Here is an 18,947-nt window from a genome sequence, read left to right as displayed (position 1 = left end):
CCTCTAGACAGCAGGAGAGGCATGATGCGATGCATGCTAAAAACGTTACAAAAGGTCATACAATCCTAACATTAATAAGGAAAAAACTAAATTTAAGTGATCAAATCATAGCAATATTAATAATGGCGACAATAATCATCATAATATATATGCACACACACTTCCCCTTCCTGCATGATGCACGTAAAAAAGTGCAAGGCAAAACCACTTCAAGTGTTCAGGGGAAGGAGATAGCAAGTAGAAAGTCGGACCCCCCCCCCTTCATCTGAAATGAATTCATAAGAAATTCTCCATTATTTCCATAATGAAACGTTTTCTGTTTTCCCCTTCTTTCTATAACGATAAAGGTTTTCTTTTTCTTAACTTTAACGATTGAGACATTTCTTATTTCTGTTTTTTAACTTTAGCAATGGAAACCTAATTTAAGATGAATATTAGTGTAAACACAATATTTTTTAATCTGTAATTTTTGACAGAAAGTGTATACTTACACACGTGTGTGTGTGTGTGTGTGTAGGAAATTTTTCAACATTTACAACTATATTAAAAAAAAAAATTAATACTAAATACTTCATTAGAAAACTATTCTGCTTGTCAATCAACTGATCTCTTGTAATCACCACACTAGTTTCTTTTCAAGAATGCATACTAGTCCTAATATCATTTTAGGGATCATCAGTTGTTTACCACGAAAGAAAATTTCAGAAATGTAAAAACAGCCTATCACGACTCCCTCGCAATGTTGACCAAACACCACTTTCCTTAAATAACAAAAACGTTCCAGATATGGGATCCAGATTAATTTCGATAACCTATTCATGTTATTTAAAAAATGTCTTCTTTAGCTGTGTCATTTGTCTTTACCACTGCCTAAAAAAAGTGTTATTTACAAAACTGTTGTGTTGTTACAGGTTTTGGCTGAATCAATTATACTACTTATCATTCCCTCTCCAATTAAAAATGTGTCTCCTTTAACATTGAAGTAGACAACATTCTTGAATGCATTAAAATGAAATGAAAATTCATTCCTTAATTAGTGGCGATCACATTCAAAAAGAGGAGGGACGATGTTTCTTGGCATCTTCTCTTATGAAACATAGGCTTCAAAACAGATCATCAGCCTGACAAAATTTAGTGTCTGTTAATTGGTCAAGAAGAATTGTCGTGATCAATCAAATGGGACTATTTTGGAATTCAAGGGAGGTAATTCTTCATCATACAAGACAAAGAGAGATAATTATTTAGGAGATAAAAAAAAAGGGGGGGGATGTAACCGCTATTATTATAAAGCTTGGTAGACATACATCTGCATGGTTTGAAGGTTAAACCTGGTCAATACTTAGATGGGTAACCGGTTGGGAATACCAGGTGGTGTAAGTAAATATTCCATCCTGCTCCATAAATGATCAGCCTAAACTAAAGATCACAAAGGAAATTAGACTAGTAATACTTTTACAATAGCACCCTCCACACACACACACACACACACACACACACACACACACACACACACACACATATAGAACCTAATTCCAAAGTTAAGCCATCGATTTTTCAAAGACCCTGTACATTAAAAATATTAGGGATCCCAAAACTGAACTGTGAGGAACACTGATATATTGAGTGATTCAATGTTAGCAAATTACCTAACTTTCATTGTTATATAAGAAAAAAATAACATTTTTGTTTTATTAATAAACGATAATGTAAATTTTCCAAAGTTTTTTTGAAAGTAGAAAATCTTTGCATTATCTCCCTTTAATAAACATTAAAAAAAAAAGAAAAAAAACAAAAAACGCCAATGATTTTTCTAGTTGTGTTTCAGTTTTGTAGATATTATCTATTCATTTCATAGAGCATTTATCTATGCAAAACATGGGGTCCATTTCAAAAGGAACGTTTATGCACTAAAAATATACTAACAGCTGTGAAATCCATTATTTATTGAATCACACATGTATAATCAAAAACTTTAGAATGTTGTATGGCTGCACACACGAAACTGGATCTCAATAAATAGAAAAAGTCATCCACAGACTTTTATATCATTTTACGACTCATCAGTATAGCTAGACATAAGGAGTGTATCAACCCAGAGATTCGAAACCTGGACATTACTAACCATGATCAAGTGGTGTAGAATATTTGCGGTACATTTTTACAGATTCATTTCGTTATACATATACATATATATTATTAAAATATTAAACGACGGCTGAAAGCTAGAAAGATGCAGGTCTTTGAGTATACATTTTATGCATGTAATAATATTTGATAATAAAAATAAATATGTCCCATAAAAAATAAGGGGTGACTAATTAATATATATATATATATATATATATATATATATATATATATGAATAACAAAAAGAGCTTATAACTGCTAAGGTGGCAACAAAAAATAAAAATAACAGCATTTCGATGTTAGTATCACTAAAAAATGCCAACAACAAATATATAAGAACCAGTAGTTAATAAAACATATTAAAACACTTTGAAAAAGAGTTAAAAACATTTAATTTTAAAATGGAAGCACAAAAGAAGTGGATAGTCCTTAATCCGTGGAGTTTCGAAGAAATACTTTCCTTCTCATCAGAGGGTAGGAATTAGCAAAATGTGGGATCGGATTTTGCTTGCAAAAGTATTTGATGAAACTGCAAGTCAGTCAAAGATCTTACTTGATAACAAAAAGTGAAGCAGAGGGAATATGGCGAAGAAAAAGGTGATTTCACGTGAATGGATAGTCTGGTGAAAGGTAAAGTATCCAATGATGGTAAAATCCAAAAATCCAAATACTTTTACAAATCCTAAATCCTACGCTCTGATGAGAAGGAAAGTATTTCTTTGAAACTCTGCGGATTGAGGACTATCCACTTATTTTGTACTTCCTTTTTAAAATTAAATATGTTTTTAACTCTTTTTCAAAGTGTTTTTAACATGTTGACTAAAGTTTCTTTAGATTTATAAAAACTGGAAACTTATTAAATGGTAGATTCAACAATGTCTAAGGGATAGCCATTGTTTCAAAGGGTCTTAGTGATGAATTTAACTTCGTCATCAAGATTAGCCTTTGAACAAATCATTAAAGCCCTATGTGTTAGGGTCTTAATTAAATTAAATTTTTGATTTGTAAGACAAAATACGTCCCATGTATAGAGGCCATTAAACGTTGGTTTACGATAAACGGAAGAAAATCTGAAGAAGTCTTGGAAACAAGAACATCTAAAAACAGAAGAATAGAATTGGCTTCTTTGTCTACTATAAACTTAAGAGCTGGATGAACGTTATTAAGGGATATTAAAAAATCGTCCACGTTCATCTCGTCGAATAGGCAAAAGGTATTGTCAATGTAATGAAAGTAAGTTTATATATATATATATATATATATATATATATATATATATAGGGTCGAACGATAAAATTGTCGCCTTAAAGAAAATACTACAACTTTATTTTAAAACTTATTGAAAAAAAAAAATAATGTTAATAACTTAGTAGAGCTGATATCTATTCAATGCAGTCGCCTTCAGCCTCAATCATTGCCTAGATATGGGCCTGGAACTGGGAGCATGCTTTTTCCACAAGCGCTGCCGGGAGCTTGGTTATACATTGCGGATGGCTCGCTTTGGTGTTGTGGGAGGTCATGTTGGTGATGTTCTCAACGTATAACATAATGGAGTAGTTCAGCAGGTTCAGGTCGAGAGAGGAGGAGAGGCCAGTGAGAGAAGAGAAGACTACAAAGTCGTAGCATTCCTTCTGAAGCCAAGCCTGGGTCTCTTTGGATTTGTGGGCCGGTGCCGAGTCCTAATGTGGCCACCTGATTGCACCAGGGGATCACCACACTCTTCAGCACATCCAGGTATTTTTTTTAGTGTTGACTTTCAAGCAGATTTCAAAGATGTGAGGTGGTATGATGTGGTCCTCACTTGAAATCACACCAAAGATCATACGAGGAGTCTGTAAAATGTTTTCATCGTCCTGGGCATGTCCCTGTTATTTGTGACAATTCAGCAATGCTTTTTGAGAGTGCTGGCAATGATCCTGTTGTCATAGCTTGGATCGGTAAAGAGCAAGAGTTGTATATGCCGAATCTGATCTTGCTTGTTGAACATTGTATCACTTTCAGACGTGATAAAAGGCTCCTGTCGCTCTTGGGATTTGTACACAACTGGCCAACTAATAGATAGTCTGCAACAAAAAAAGAAAACCAGTTTTCATCAAACGGAAATTAAATCGTTGTCTTTTCTGGGGCGACAATTTTATCGTACCACCCTGTATATATATATATACAGCATAGTCGCATTGGCATATATAATACATAACGTTGACACACTGGTTCCCATCAGATCACCGAAGTTAAGCAATGTTGAGCCTGGTCAGTATTAAAATGGGTGACTATTTGGGAATCCCAGGTATTGTATATGCTTTCCACTCATCTCGGCATTGTTTCCAGTCAGTTTTGAGCCTCTTCATTCCACTGAACTAAAGCAGTGCCGATTCAGGAGAGATGTGGTTGCTGATTGTGCAACCCTTGCCTCACAATTACATTGGGCTACTCTTATAGGAGTGTCCATTGTCTCTTAAGACTGAATGGAGATGGATATATATATATGTGAATTTAGTTTACAAACAAATGGCTACACATAAGTTGTCCTTAGCCTGACGAAGCGATTCCCTTACTGGGTTTTCGCTGAAACATGTATGCTTATGTGTAGCCATTTGTTTGTAAACTAAATTCACTTATTTTGGCTCTGTCTAAAACATTGAGCACTCTTTTGGGTGACACACTTATATATTTTGGTTTTAAACAAACAAATAATTACTACCAATACAATATATATATATATATGTGTGTGTGAGAGAGAGAGATTGAATATCAAGATAAAATCAAACAATGAATAAAAAAGAATAAAATTCAAAAGTTGACAAACCATAAAATAAACAAAAAAATAAATACTCATTATTTGGATACTTCGGATTACTACTCTTCTCATCTTATTTTCACAACGTTTCGATCGGTGTAATCTCAGATCTTCTTTAGAAGTATCTTGTCAAACTTTGGAATCCTTTATTTAATCCATGGAGTTAGCATACTCTCAATCCGTCAGCCATGACTGGGTAGAAGTCCTAAGTAATTTTGCAACTGTATTTGGAGTGTTGACTGCACTGAGGATTGAACCCAGAAACTTGAGAATTGAAATTTTAACAAGTACTTTATCAATTATGCCACCACAAGGACCCATCGTGTATGTGAATAAAGTACAAAAGGTAAAAAAAAAGAAAAAAAAAAAAGAAAAAAAAAAGAAAAAAAAAAAAGAAAGAAAGAAACCTAAAGAAGGTCGGAGGTTACATCGACCCAAACGTTGTAAAAATAAGTCAAGATGAGAACAGTAGTCTGAAGAATCCAAAACATTACTAATTCTCAAAGCAAGATGGCAGTGAATACGGTGCTCACTGTATATATTTCCCCATATTAATATATCAATATAGGAAGAGGGAGTAGGATATTCTATTACAAGAAAAGAATGCAAAAGGAATTAAGGAAGAAAAAAAATAAAAGTGATAATAAAATGACTCCAATGTTAAAATGGCTAAATGATCAGAATTCAGAAATGTCATCTTATATTAATGGTTTAAACTATTAATGAACTTTGAACATGCTTTAAGGCACCATTAATGAAGAGAAGGAGCTTATCGAAAAAAATAAAACTAGAAAAGAATTAGGTGGCATTAAGCACAGGACAGTCAGTGCTAAGGGATTTTTTTTTAATGCGACAAAAATTTGCCGAAAAAAAAGAATATTTTATGTAAATGTATTATAGTTTTTTTGTTCAGGCCATGATCGTTAATTTCTTTCTTCTGTTTTTATATTCGATAAAGATCTTTTCGGTTGGTCACTAGAATGGAATGAAGCAGACAATTTAATCTTTAACTGCTTTTTCATATGGAAAACCACAAAGTTTTCAAAAGATGACAAAATAATGACTTTCGGTGAAATGGGGTCGTAAATGGTTGTTAACACTTACTGCTACTAAGACTAAACTTCTTTCCTTTAAGAACAAAACACCTCAACTTATGATTGCCATAACAAATAACATCCTACCTGGGAGCACACCTTTCAGACTCCTCGGCCTATCATTCACAGGTAACATGAATTGGAACGAATACATTGAGGACATTGCAAAGGCTGCTACAAAGAAAGTGGGTTCTCTCTAGCATGCTAATCATATCGAAAAAATTATTAGAGTAAAAGGCTTTCGACATCTAGAGACCTCAATAGTGAAGTGATTGGATGGCGGATTAGTTACGGATATGCACCTTGAGGGGGCACAAGTGCAACAAGTTCATCAGAGCACATTTCATTAAAATACTTCTAAAACAGGCACAGAGATGTAACATTGTGGCAATGGGAGAGAGGCTGGTAGTTGGCCAACAGCATAGAATGTATTAGACTTGACACCCTTTTTTTTGGGACCCTTCCTAAGAGTGAGAAACTAGTGGTAGATGCACCAGCCTAGATGTGGCAACAATATTTCATGAATGGGTAAATTGTGGCTTTGTAAAAATCTAGGATGTTCTCTGGTATGAGTAATCAAATTATGACTACGTCGAGTGAACGTCAACAAGCGAGTGAGTGAGAGCTATAATTCTTCTATGACCATAATTTGATGGTTTATACGACGAGATTTCATAATCTCCAGATGTCTGATTATTATTATCCCTAAGTGGCTTCCGGGCCTTGATAAGTGGTGACCTCCTTGTAAAAAAATAAAAAAATGTTCAATGCAGTCCTAAATTACATCTTGCTTAGATTATACTTTGTGATGCGAATTTGTTGAGTGACAAACAGATGCACTGATCATCTGTTAACTGTCACTTTTTTTTTTTTTTTAGATTTTATAAATAATCCCCCCCCCAAAAAAAAGCGACAAATAATTTTCAGTGTGCAAAATCTTGAAATAAATTTGGAATGCCAATGCAAGACATATGTACTTTTTTTTTTTTTTTTTTTTTTTTTTTTTTTTTAATTTATTTGGTTCTTGTCCAGAATTCCACCATATTAAAAAAAAAATAATGCAGACCAACGACAAAATAAATTGACTAGGGATCTTTATCCTTGGCCCCCAAAATTAACAGCGATTAGACCATTCCTGTAATTATCCGGTCCCTGTTGATTTTGTGGTGGGAGGTTAGTTCTGTGCAGTTCTAGGTGGATACCCTAACCCGGCTTTGCCTTCTCTCTTTGAGAAGGGGTTGGTTTATTGCTAATCGCACACTTTCAATTTATACAATGACAGTTTTCGTTGTTTTTTTTCAAATTCTTATTGATGAAACATGCTAGAAGAAGGAAACCCCCCCCTCACCTTAACTTTGATTTTTTCTTTCTTTTTTTTTTACTAAATCCGTAATATCAACAATGTCATTTAAATACAAACGTAACAGTTTAATATAATAGTGAGATTCAAATAACATGCTTGACCAGCGTGTTTTATAAGTTTGTTGAATTATCGAATCTGACCCCCCCCCTTTTTTTTTTCTTTCAAAGTAAGAGTTTGGTGAAAGACGCCCAAGCTATATACAGGCACAACCGAGGATATCAAGCGGGCAGCATATGAATAACAAAATAGAGGAATTTTTTAAGTATATGTACCATCTCTCTCTCTCTCTCATATGTGGAAGTTAAAGGGAGATAATAAAATCGATTCTTTAAAAGGGAGATTTATAGGGATAATACAAAGCTCAAAATTGAATTGGCTTCGAAATGCCATGGTATAAAGAGCCCCACTTATCCGGCACCCCTAAATAAATGTACACCCGGTTGAATATGAATGAATGTATATATATATATATATATATATATATATATATATATATATATAGTTTTCATACCTTCATTTTCCTTTAGGAAAGTGGAAAAGGACCTCTTTAGACAATGGCATTTCAAAGCTAAATGCTTCATCAGAAGTGGAGAAAAATGGCATTATAACGCGTTAAGGGTATACAAAAAATAAAACCGGCTTGAGAAAATTTAGTTTAGAAATGAAAAAAATGAAAAAATAAAAAAAATATCAGGTGAATTAATGGGGACTATTAAAGGGGGTGAAGATGAAAATTGAGGCATTTAGTGTGTGTATGTGTGTGAGTAGTTATCATTCCAAAATCAAAAAATGCAGTTACTCTACACTCAAAAGTTTTTGTTACTTGCGAGAGGAGGGGATTTGGAAAGTATGCTTAAATATATTTTAATTCATGTAGATTTCATATTTATTATTGAAGAGACAATTCTCTATTGAATAATATATATATATATATATATATATATATATATATATATATATATATATATATATTAATATATATTATATATTTACAGCGGGGATCAAAAGAATTTGCGGACTTATTTTTTCTCAATTTCTTTATTAATTTTGCTTTATTTTCCATTTTGGACTCTTCCATCCTTTGCTGGTTGCCATTCTGGTTCGTTCCATTACTATATTTTACGATAAAAGCCAGAATTTAATAATAGTTCACCATTTTCCACTTTTCAGATTAGCCAAAAGTTTATGCAGGTAATCTTAATTTATTGATAATGGCTAAAGGAAAGATGTTGACAGATAGGGAGAATGTTATATAGGGGTTTCATTGAGAGAGTTTTATTAAAAGATGAGTCTTAGAGAGAGATGCTTAGGAGTCTTATTACAGTGAGGGATGTTGAAAGACTCCGAGAGAGAGAGAGATTGTTCGTTTATAAGAGACTTAGATAGATATTGTTCATGTTAGGAGAGATTCTTATATATTAAATGTTCATTCCTTAATTGTGTTGAATGGAAGAAGAAGAAAGCTCTTTGAGTGAGGACATAGTGTTCAGACAGTTCGGATATGATGATGTTGAGACGTGTATGTAAAGACATATAACACAAATATATAATACAATTCCACTTTACCTTTCTGTAAGAATCATAAGACACAAGACGAGCTTTACAAAACACAAGATGGTTTATTTCGTCACACGGCCGTGTTTCCATCACCAAGAATTCAAAATCTCACATTTTTTTCTTGAAGTGACGTCTCGCTTCTAGACGTCTGACTCTGAGGTTTTCACTGACTGACTAACTCTAACTAAAGTTTTTCTCTATTCCTAGAACTTTCTATTTTCCGTGACGTCATACACATGTTAAAACGTGTGCCTTCTTTCACGTGTTATGGACATACGTGTCCAAAACTTTTCCTATTTCTACAAAAGGAATTTTAACCTATATTCAATATGTTAAAAACATTATCTTATAAGCTGCATTCTTTCAATTTAAAATTTCATAACAAACTTGAGAGTTCACATTCTTTCCTTGAAATATTTATCTATATTCTAAACAAATGTTTGTTTTACATTTTTAAATTCTCACACGTAATCTATTTCTAAACTAGATTACGAGGTTCGAATTTCGTCTATGCTATTTCATTTTCATTTTAAACTAAATTCTCCATTTTTATACTTACATGAAAAGGGGACAGCCCTTATCATGTAACAAGAAGGGTGAAATTATTACATTTCTTGTCGCAAAAAAGTCTACATTGGAAATTTCGAAAATTTTGAAACGAGATCATCGAACTGTGAAACGTTTCATCATTGACGGCAAAGATGGAAGAAAAAAGCATAAAAGTGGCAGACCAAAGGTGACTTCACTACGAGATATCAGAAAAATCAAGAGGAATTTGCTAGCAAACCCACAAAGCACAAGCAAATCTATTTTCGACCTTGCAGGAGTGTCTGGCATCTCTAAAAGGACCCGAGATCAGATTTTGAAACAGATAGCCGACCAGACAACACAGACAAAATGTCCTCCTTTGAGTAATATAAACTGTCAGAAGCGACTAGCATGGGCCACTAAATATTTGAAAACCAATGTTCTCTGGACTGACGAGGCCAGAGCAACCCTCGACGACCTCGACAGTTGGGCCAAGGGATGGCTTCTTAAAGGCAATAGCCCACGCTTGCGATTCAGACGTCAACAGGGTGGAGGAGGAGATGATTTGGGCTGGTATTATTGGAAGTGAGATTGTTGGTCCTTTTCTTGTTCCTGTCAAAATGAATTCTGTGAACTTCTGCAAGTTTTTGGAAGCAAATTTATTGCCCTGGTTGAATTCACAAAATGATGCTCTCAACCAGAATCTAATTATCCAACAAGACAATGCTCCAAGCCATGCTTCAGGGTTCACAAAAGATTGGCTTTCAGACAAGGGGATCGCTGGTGAACGTCTGATGGACTGGCCACGGATTTGAATCCAATAGAGAACCTCTGATCGATTCTGAAGAGGAAGGTTTACAAAAACGGGCATCAATTCCATAGTAAAAAAGACATTTGGGAGAGAATCAAGAAGGTATCTTCTGAAATCCCACCTCAGCAAGTGCATACATTAACATCCTCTGTTGATAGGAGGCTGATTGATTTGATTTAAAATGGAGGAAAGCGAATAAAGGGTTAAATAGTTTCATAAATTCGTATTGTTCTGTTAATTGTTATTTGAGTAATAACTGTTGTTTTCTTGTAATATGTTATCAATATATGGTACTATAATCATGACACAATTTTTCGAATTATATCATGTTTTAAAATGGTATTTATTGCGGATAAATGAGTGCTTGCAAACTCTTTTGGCCCATATTCCTTCCTGAAATCATTTAAAGATCCATACCCCAGAATATGATTATTTGGTTTTCGTTTCTATGAATTTACTTCATATATTTGCATATGAAACAGTGAGTAACATAGTTATTATATTGGAAAATATTGAAGCATAAATTTATCAATTTATACAATTTGCAAACACTTTTGACCCCCACTGTATATATATATATATATATATATATATATATATATATATATATATATATTTGTTTTTGTGATAGGATTTGAATGAATTCAATTATTTTCGAAAGTGCATTCTTACCTAAATGCGAGTTTGGAATAATTTTCCCTTTAACCAAAAAAAAAAAAAAAGTGAAGTAGAAAAAAAAGATTCAATGGTGACTGAATAAAATATAAAATAGAAAAGCAAATGTCAAAATAACCCAGACAAGATGACGTTAAAAGGCACCAAAACTATAGGGCAAAAAAGAGGTCAACTGAAATGTACATGTTATTACTTAAGAAAATGTCAGCAGGAGTCATTAAAAGATACTAAATAAAGAAAAAATGTTATTCAATCACCATTCAATCTTTTTTTTTTCATCACTTATTTTTCTTAACTACACCTCATCTCGGCAGCCGAGTTTAACGCATATCTTATTTTTCTTTTAATAATATTATTGGAATTCTTTCCTCTTTTGCTTGTATCTATTTGTGAATTATTCCACAGATTTGGCCTTTTGGATTATTTTGGACCATCTTCCAATTACGCGATTTCCTTGAATTTTACTTGTTCGAATGGAAATTTAACTAACTGTCTTGGATTTGCATTTTTGGATTTTACCTTCATTGGATACTTTACCTTTCACCAGGCTATCAATTCACGTGAAATCACCTTTTTCTTCACCCTATTCCCTCTGCTTCACTTTTTGTTATCAAGTAAGATCTTTGACTTACTTGTAGTTTCATCAAATACTTTTGTATGAAAAATCCGATCCCGCATTTTGCTAATTCCTACCCTCTGATGAGAAGGAAAGTATTTCTTCGAAACTTTGCGGATTAAGGACTATCCACATTTAGTGTTTCCTTTTCAAATTAAATATGTTTTTAACTCTTTTTCAAAGTGTTTTTTAACATGTTTTATTAACTATTTGCTCCTATATATATATATATATATATGCATACATATATGTATATAAGGAACTTTGTATTTGTGTGTCTGAGTTCGTTCCCCAGCGACAGACGCCATCCACAGAATTTTATACATTTTTTTATATCGCCATGTTAAATTGAAGAAAAAAAATTAGTAAAGAGTCTGTGGTCAGTGTACGACGTTATTTTGAAATGCAATTTAATTTATTTTCAATTTAACATTAATGGCGAAGGAAAAACAAGAAAAAGAAAAAAAAAGTGTATAAAATTCTGAGGATGGCATCTATCACCGAAATATTAATTTTAAACAAATAAGTATTTGTTTATTTTTCATAGCATTACGTTGTAATTTGGCTTATAAACGTATTTTATACATATCTTATTTGAACAACACTTCTATAATATCACAGAAAAACACAACTCTGACTATATATATATATATATATATATATATTTCTTGGAAGTTTTTTTAACCTTTAAAACTATATAAAAAAAAAATTATTTAATTTTTATATTTTTTTTAAAGAAAATATTATCTTGATTATTTATTATTATTATTATTATTATTATTATTATTTTATGGAAATCGCTCCAGACAAAGTGTGAAGCCACTTAATGTAAGGAACTATAAGAACGAAAGATTATTATTGCAAAGACAGAAAAATGTCTATTGACCTTAATCTTGAAAATAAATAAATAAATAAAAATAATAACAAGGTTAAAAGTAGGACGAAAACAGGTCTCCCAATCCTATGTATTTATCGATCACCTACTTGAGAGAAAACACACAAGCCCGCCCAAGGACAAATTATATAAACGGCAATTACATTTGTTGTGAAAAAAAACAAAACAAAAAACAGCCCCAGAAGAGAAAAAATAAAAATTGCAAAAATAGTGAGCACGTGACGTGCTTACACATACATCCGCACGCCCAAATTGAGTTCGCGCTCGAAATCAGAGTTCACTCCTCAAGCCGATCGCTGAATAAAAACAAAATAAATAGAAAGAGGGGTAAAAGAACACAGACGCAAGATAGAACGCGGCCACACCATTACGCTCTTTCCCTTGCCCCTTCCCTACAGGTAAGGGTTTAGTAATTGTCTACATGCAACTAGTTCACAATCACACACAACGGCAGGATACAAACAATGTCTACACTGTTTGTTGGCCACACTCACAATCTCACTACCTGAAAGCGAAACATACACACAATGCCTACACTGTTCTAAAGTCACTCACACTGTCACGCGCATTTAGACATTCACATTTCTAACTTTACACACTTCAAACTTTGTACAAACAAGAATATTCAATTTCTTAAACATCTTTAAAACTATTGTCAGCTTGTACTAATATATAGACACACACTTTTTATTTGTTTTACATAAGTATTAATATGTCGTTACACATTCATGAGCATGTTTCGGTCAGCCAGTTAAATCTTTTCTACTATTATATAAAAAACAATTTGTTTGTGCGTGAGAGAGAGATAGATAGATAGATAGATAGAGAGAGAGAGAGAGAGAGAGAGAGAGAGAGAGAGAGAGAGACTATGAACTCAGAAATGGTTGGGCCGATGTGTTTTTTTTTTCTTTTTTTACTTTCACACGAAAGTACTCGATGTGCCAGAGTGTTCTTATGTAGGTTTTGTATCGTAATGCATCCGATAAGTATTGAAAATCGATAATCGAAAACAATCTGATTAAAGAAGGAAGTCAGATTTGGAGTTTTTTGACCAAAGTTAACACTTTTATACAACCTAACATCACAAATGCATTTGAGAAGTTTTATCAGCACACAAGCAGAAAGACCCAGCCTATAAAATCAACTGTCGGCTCTCTCATAAGACAAGGGCGCGTTCGAAATGAATTATTTTTACGATGATAATTGACTTGTCCGTTTAACTTTAATTCAAGTGATTATATAAAATTCCATAAAATCAACAGTCTGCTTTTTGATAAGATAGGGGTGCGTTAAAATGAATGCTTCTATTTAGAGCACAATTGATATCTGTTCACATTACATTTAAATTCCTGCATGTTAGTACAGGAAGCAGGAAACAGAAGGAATTCCATAGTCTAGTAGTCTGAGGGAAGAAACTATTTAGAGTAGAAAGCATCTAGGGACCTCTAAAGTGATGGGGTGGAAGTTTGCTGCTTGGCAGGTTAGTCAGGGTATTTACGTCAAGGAGGCACAAGTGCAATAAGTTCGTCAGAGCACATTCCATTAAAGTATTACTTGTAAAATAGGCACATGGATGCAATATTGCAGCGATGGGACAGAAGTTGGAGCTTAGTTGACAGTGTGGCAGTGGCACCTATTAGATTGGATACTCTGTTTTGGAGCCTGTCTAAGAGGGAGAGACTAGTGGTAGATGCATCAGCCCAGATGTGGCAAAAATACTTCCTGTATGGGCGAATGGTGGCTTTGTAGAGATACCGGATACTGGCAGGTGTAAGTTATTTTCTAACACGGTAGAGGGAACCCACCTTCTTTGCAGCAGGCGAGTTATGCTAGCTATGAATATAATGAATATAAGATGAGAATAATAGTGCACAAAAGTTTTTGCATTTTTACAGCATTTACGCATGCACTCTTTTGACTACTTTCTTGACACGGATTCATGACTCATGGTTGGATGCAATGGAAAACAATCTGGTGATGTCCGGGACCAACTCCTTGATTGTATGCACTATACACTTAAGTCCTGGTACTAAAAAAATATATAATGAAAAAAGCAAGTAGCTTGAATAGGATTGAATGGAATTTGGATACCCAGGGCTCCACCCTCCCCACCCACCCCCCAGTCGCTCCCCTTTTCCTATACGTCACGTATAGTTGATTACATGCGTTCAAGAAAAAAAAAGCACAACAAAGATGTGGCATATCCCCAAATAAAATTGAATCATATTCAAAATGCAATACATCAAGAAATAATAGAATCGAGAAATAGAAAAGCATGGAGGAGAATGAGAAAAAAAATGTCTTAAAATTGAAATTCTAAGTGAACACTTGCTTAAATGGTTGATGCATCAGAAAAAAAAAAAATTAAAAAATTTAATTTTAATTTTAAAAAAAATAAATTGTGATGTCGAACAATAATTTATGCGTTACAAATTTTCTCATGTCTCACTGCAATTTATTTCAAACCCGATTAAAACTCAAAAAAAAAAAAAAAAAATGACGAGAAAAAAATTATCCTGTCAATGTTCGCGCGAATATTCATATAAAATAGTCTGAATTCATGCAAAAAAAAAAAAAAAAAAAAACCCGGAAAGTTTTAAAAAGAAAAAAAGGAAAGAAAAAAGGAAAGAAAAACGTATAAATCGGTATACAAAAAGCAGGAATAAAGCAAATGGATATAGATTTGGTTTCTCAAAGTCCTAAAATACTTAGAATGTGGGAGTTTGTTTTTAATCTTTGTGTGAATTTAATATATATATATATATATATATATATATATATATATATATATATATATATATATATATATAATAGAAAGAATGTTGGCACTTTGTTCTGAGGATTCTCTGTGGAAATGAAACTTCGAAGTCTGTGTAGCTTAATTGTCATAGCATACTTTCAGAACTTATATATATATATATATATATATATATATATATATATATATATTAGTTTTTATTTTTTGTGTATTAATTATATGAAACCCCCTTTTCTCTAATCATTAAAAAAGAAAATACAACTTTCTTATATATGGGTCGTAGAATTACATTCATTAGCAGAAGATCAAGATAATTTGCATATTCTTTTAAACATTCATTTTAATTAATTCCCTATTAATTTTTTTTTTTTTTCGGTTTTCTAAAGGGATGATCATCTTTAGTTAACAATTACGTGTAATTATATTCATGCAGATATTCTACATGATTTATACTTGTTAATTGCGTAAAAAGTTTATAGTAAACACAAACCTCTTTCTATATATATATCTATGCGTATATATATTTGTTTTAAAAAGTTTGTCTACCAAACTTCTTTCAGTTTTTGGTTTACATACATGAAACTTAATATATATGGTATTCAAGCACAAGCGAAACTTTATATTCGGGTTTTAGTCGGGGAAAATCGGTTCAAAAATGTGAAAAATTTTTAAAATGCAATTTTCCAGGTGAAGGTCGAACGACAGCATTACGAATATGCATGCATAACGTAATAGCTATTGATTCATGTGTTGATTTTTAGCCTTGGAGCAAACATGTCTTCATAACTCAGGCATTAACGTCAAAATAAAAAGGTAAATCGTAAGCTAAACGTTTCGGTTTCGATTCTCGGTAGTGGCGCACGCATCATTTTTTTTTTTTTTTAACTTTTTAAATCATTACTATATATTAGGTTCAATGTAATATAATAAATACGAAATCTGCATTAATCAAAATATCATATTTAAGCATATTTTACGACCGGGCAATGCCGAGCGGCCTGCTAATAAATAAATAAATAAATATATATATATAAATTATAAATATATATTTTATAACTTACTAACTAGCTCTACCTACGTATTGAGCACTTTTGAAGTAAACACTTCAAGTTTACGCATAAATTTATACTTTCGTATATTAATTTTATGTGAGTAAATGAAGTAGTTATATATATATATAGATATGAGAGAGAGAGGGGGGGAGAGATGAGAAGGCTATAGCAATGCAAAGCAGGGAATCAGCTATTGTATTGGCATGACGTATGAACAAAACTGGACAAACGAAAGAAGATCTTATTTGTTTTGTTATTTTATTTAACTTCGTATATCCATTTATTTTTCAAGATGATCACAATAAAAAATCAGTAAATATGAACTTACTGTTTTATGTAACCGGGATAATGGAGGTCTTAATATTTCGAGAAAACGTCCCTGCTTCAAGCAAACTACCTTTCAATTTACCAAATTTCCACTAACGATTACTATGACATTTTCTCAATGACTACTGTACATTCATTAACCCTTATCCTTGAGTGTCCTCCTAGCCTTGATAAGTGGCGACTCCTTTGTAAAAAATAATTACTTTATTTAATCACATAAATTAATATACGAAGATATAATTTTATGCGTAAATTTTCAGTATTTACTTCAACAGTGCTCAATATTGTTAATCATAATCGTCAATTTGTATGATGACGTGTATCAAATGGTGTTGGAAACTATGGTTGACAAAAAAGTGTAGTTTAACCTTTTTTTTTTTTAAATAAAAAGCATTTTGTTAAAATTGTTTTTACTGCAAATTCGGTTTAACATTTTATTTTTGCGTAAATTTAGGTTGTAATAAAAATCATTCATCAGTAAAACTGAATGAAATATGAATGTAAAAAAAATGCATCTTGGTGCAACTTCACACGAACCTGTTACGTAACTAGAAGGTTGTGTAAAGGTTTCTTATCTCGTTCAAATTGTAAGAAGGAAACGTTACTAATATTTACATAGTGATATAATTGTGGTCACTTCTTGTGTTTATGTATGTTTTTCCCCGACTCTACGCAAACTTACATTTTTTTTTAACTTTTAGTCAATCATTTATGAAAATTAAAAAATATGACAGTCTAAAATACATTTAAAAAAATTAATTTAATTGCAAACTTAAATCCACAAGAATGCATTTCAGTTTCTTTGTAAACAAATCAGCCATTTTAATGGTTTGTTATTAGTCGAGATAATTAAAAAAAAAATGAATTATTTCGTGATCCTTCGAAATTTTAAAAGTTTGGAAGCATTTAAATTGTCGAAGTGAAAGTTATTTACGGATTTTAAAATTCTTTGCAAAATGTATTAAAATATTGTTTTGAAAGCGTTTTACACCCAATAATTTTATAAACATTAAAACAATTATTTATCGTCACAATTTGGGTCACTTAAATAATTTAATGACCAGAAAATACTGTGAGAGTTAAATGTAAGTAAAAAAAAAAAAAATAATTTAAAAAAAGTCATTAAAAAGTGAAACGTATATAATTTGTTTAAAAATATTTGCCTAGCAAACTCCTGTGTCAGTTTTTGATCTAGACACGAAACTTAATACACCCATGCTAGTATATATATGCATACATAAATATATGAAGAAAGAGGTCCGTGTTTACTATAACCTTTTTACGCAAATATTACACAAGTATAAATCATGAGTATAATTACACGATCATTCCATAAGAAAACCGAAAAAAATTAGTAGAGAATTAATTAAAGTGAATGTTTAAAAGAATATGCAAATTAGCTAGATCTTTTGCAGATGAATGCAATTGCATGATCCATATATAACAAAGCTGTATTTTCTTTTAAAATAAATAGAGAGAAGAGTGTTTATAATACAAATATCAATACACATAATAAAAAAATTATAGGAGTATATTCCAGGTTAATAATGTGTGTGTGTGTGTGTGTGTGTGTGTGTGTGTGTGTGTGTACACACATTGGACAATGTTTATGTGTTAGTGATCACAGAGGTAGAATTAATGTCAGTTACATCGATATTAGATGTTAAAAATCTAAGAAACTAAAATTCAAATAGCATAATGAACCAATAATAATAATTATTATAATAGTTAATAATAATGCACTGTTGAAGTACGACAATAGCTCATTGCATTCATATCGTCTACAACAACATAAGAAAGCTACTGACGATTGTCATTACAATTCTCCAGCATATTCGTGGGGGGAAATAAAATAAAACACACGGATATGTATAAAGCCTGGACACGCAAACATAGAATAAAAAAGATCGTTTGAATTTTTAAACGACGTGCATTCGCCGAGTTTCAGTACGATAATTTCATGAATGACAAAAAAAAAAAAAAAAAAAAAAAAGAACACTATTAAATGCAAGAGAATTTTCATTTACGCGTGTGCTTGTGAAGACATACTTAGTAAATAGATGTAGAAAAATACACATCAAAGCGAATTTCTTGCAATGGTAATCGATAAAAAGATTCGCTCCCACACACGTACATACGCAATGCAAAGAGGGTTGGGGGATGGGGGGGGGGGTAGAGAAGAAGAAAAAAAACTGAAATTCTGAGCAATCCATTCTTCCGTTTTTTTTTTATTATTATTAAAATCCATTTCTTGTATGCGTTGAGTGTTGTATGAATGAATGACGTTCGCTATTTCCCCGTGATTTATCATTCTTCTCTCTCTCTCTCTCTCTCTCTCTCTCTCTC

The 18,947-nt window shown here is 32.3% G+C and overlaps 1 protein-coding gene and 1 pseudogene across 1 annotated transcript in view; one reads left to right on the top strand and one right to left on the bottom strand.

The window, feature by feature from the left end:
* Positions 1-18,947, bottom strand: part of LOC145241291 (regulator of G-protein signaling 7-like) — a gene marked incomplete in the record, with an annotated part of 531,541 nt that overhangs the window by 473,847 nt on the left and 38,747 nt on the right.
* Positions 4,310-4,428, top strand: LOC145241920 (5S ribosomal RNA; annotated as a pseudogene).

The sequence above is a fragment of the Euprymna scolopes genome, chromosome 20 (assembly GCF_053919585.1).
Source record: "Euprymna scolopes isolate OS-2025 chromosome 20, ASM5391958v1, whole genome shotgun sequence".
Lineage (NCBI taxonomy): Eukaryota > Metazoa > Mollusca > Cephalopoda > Sepiida > Sepiolidae > Euprymna > Euprymna scolopes.
Note: the sequence above shows the minus strand (reverse complement) of the source record. Positions and strands in the feature narration are given on the sequence as shown.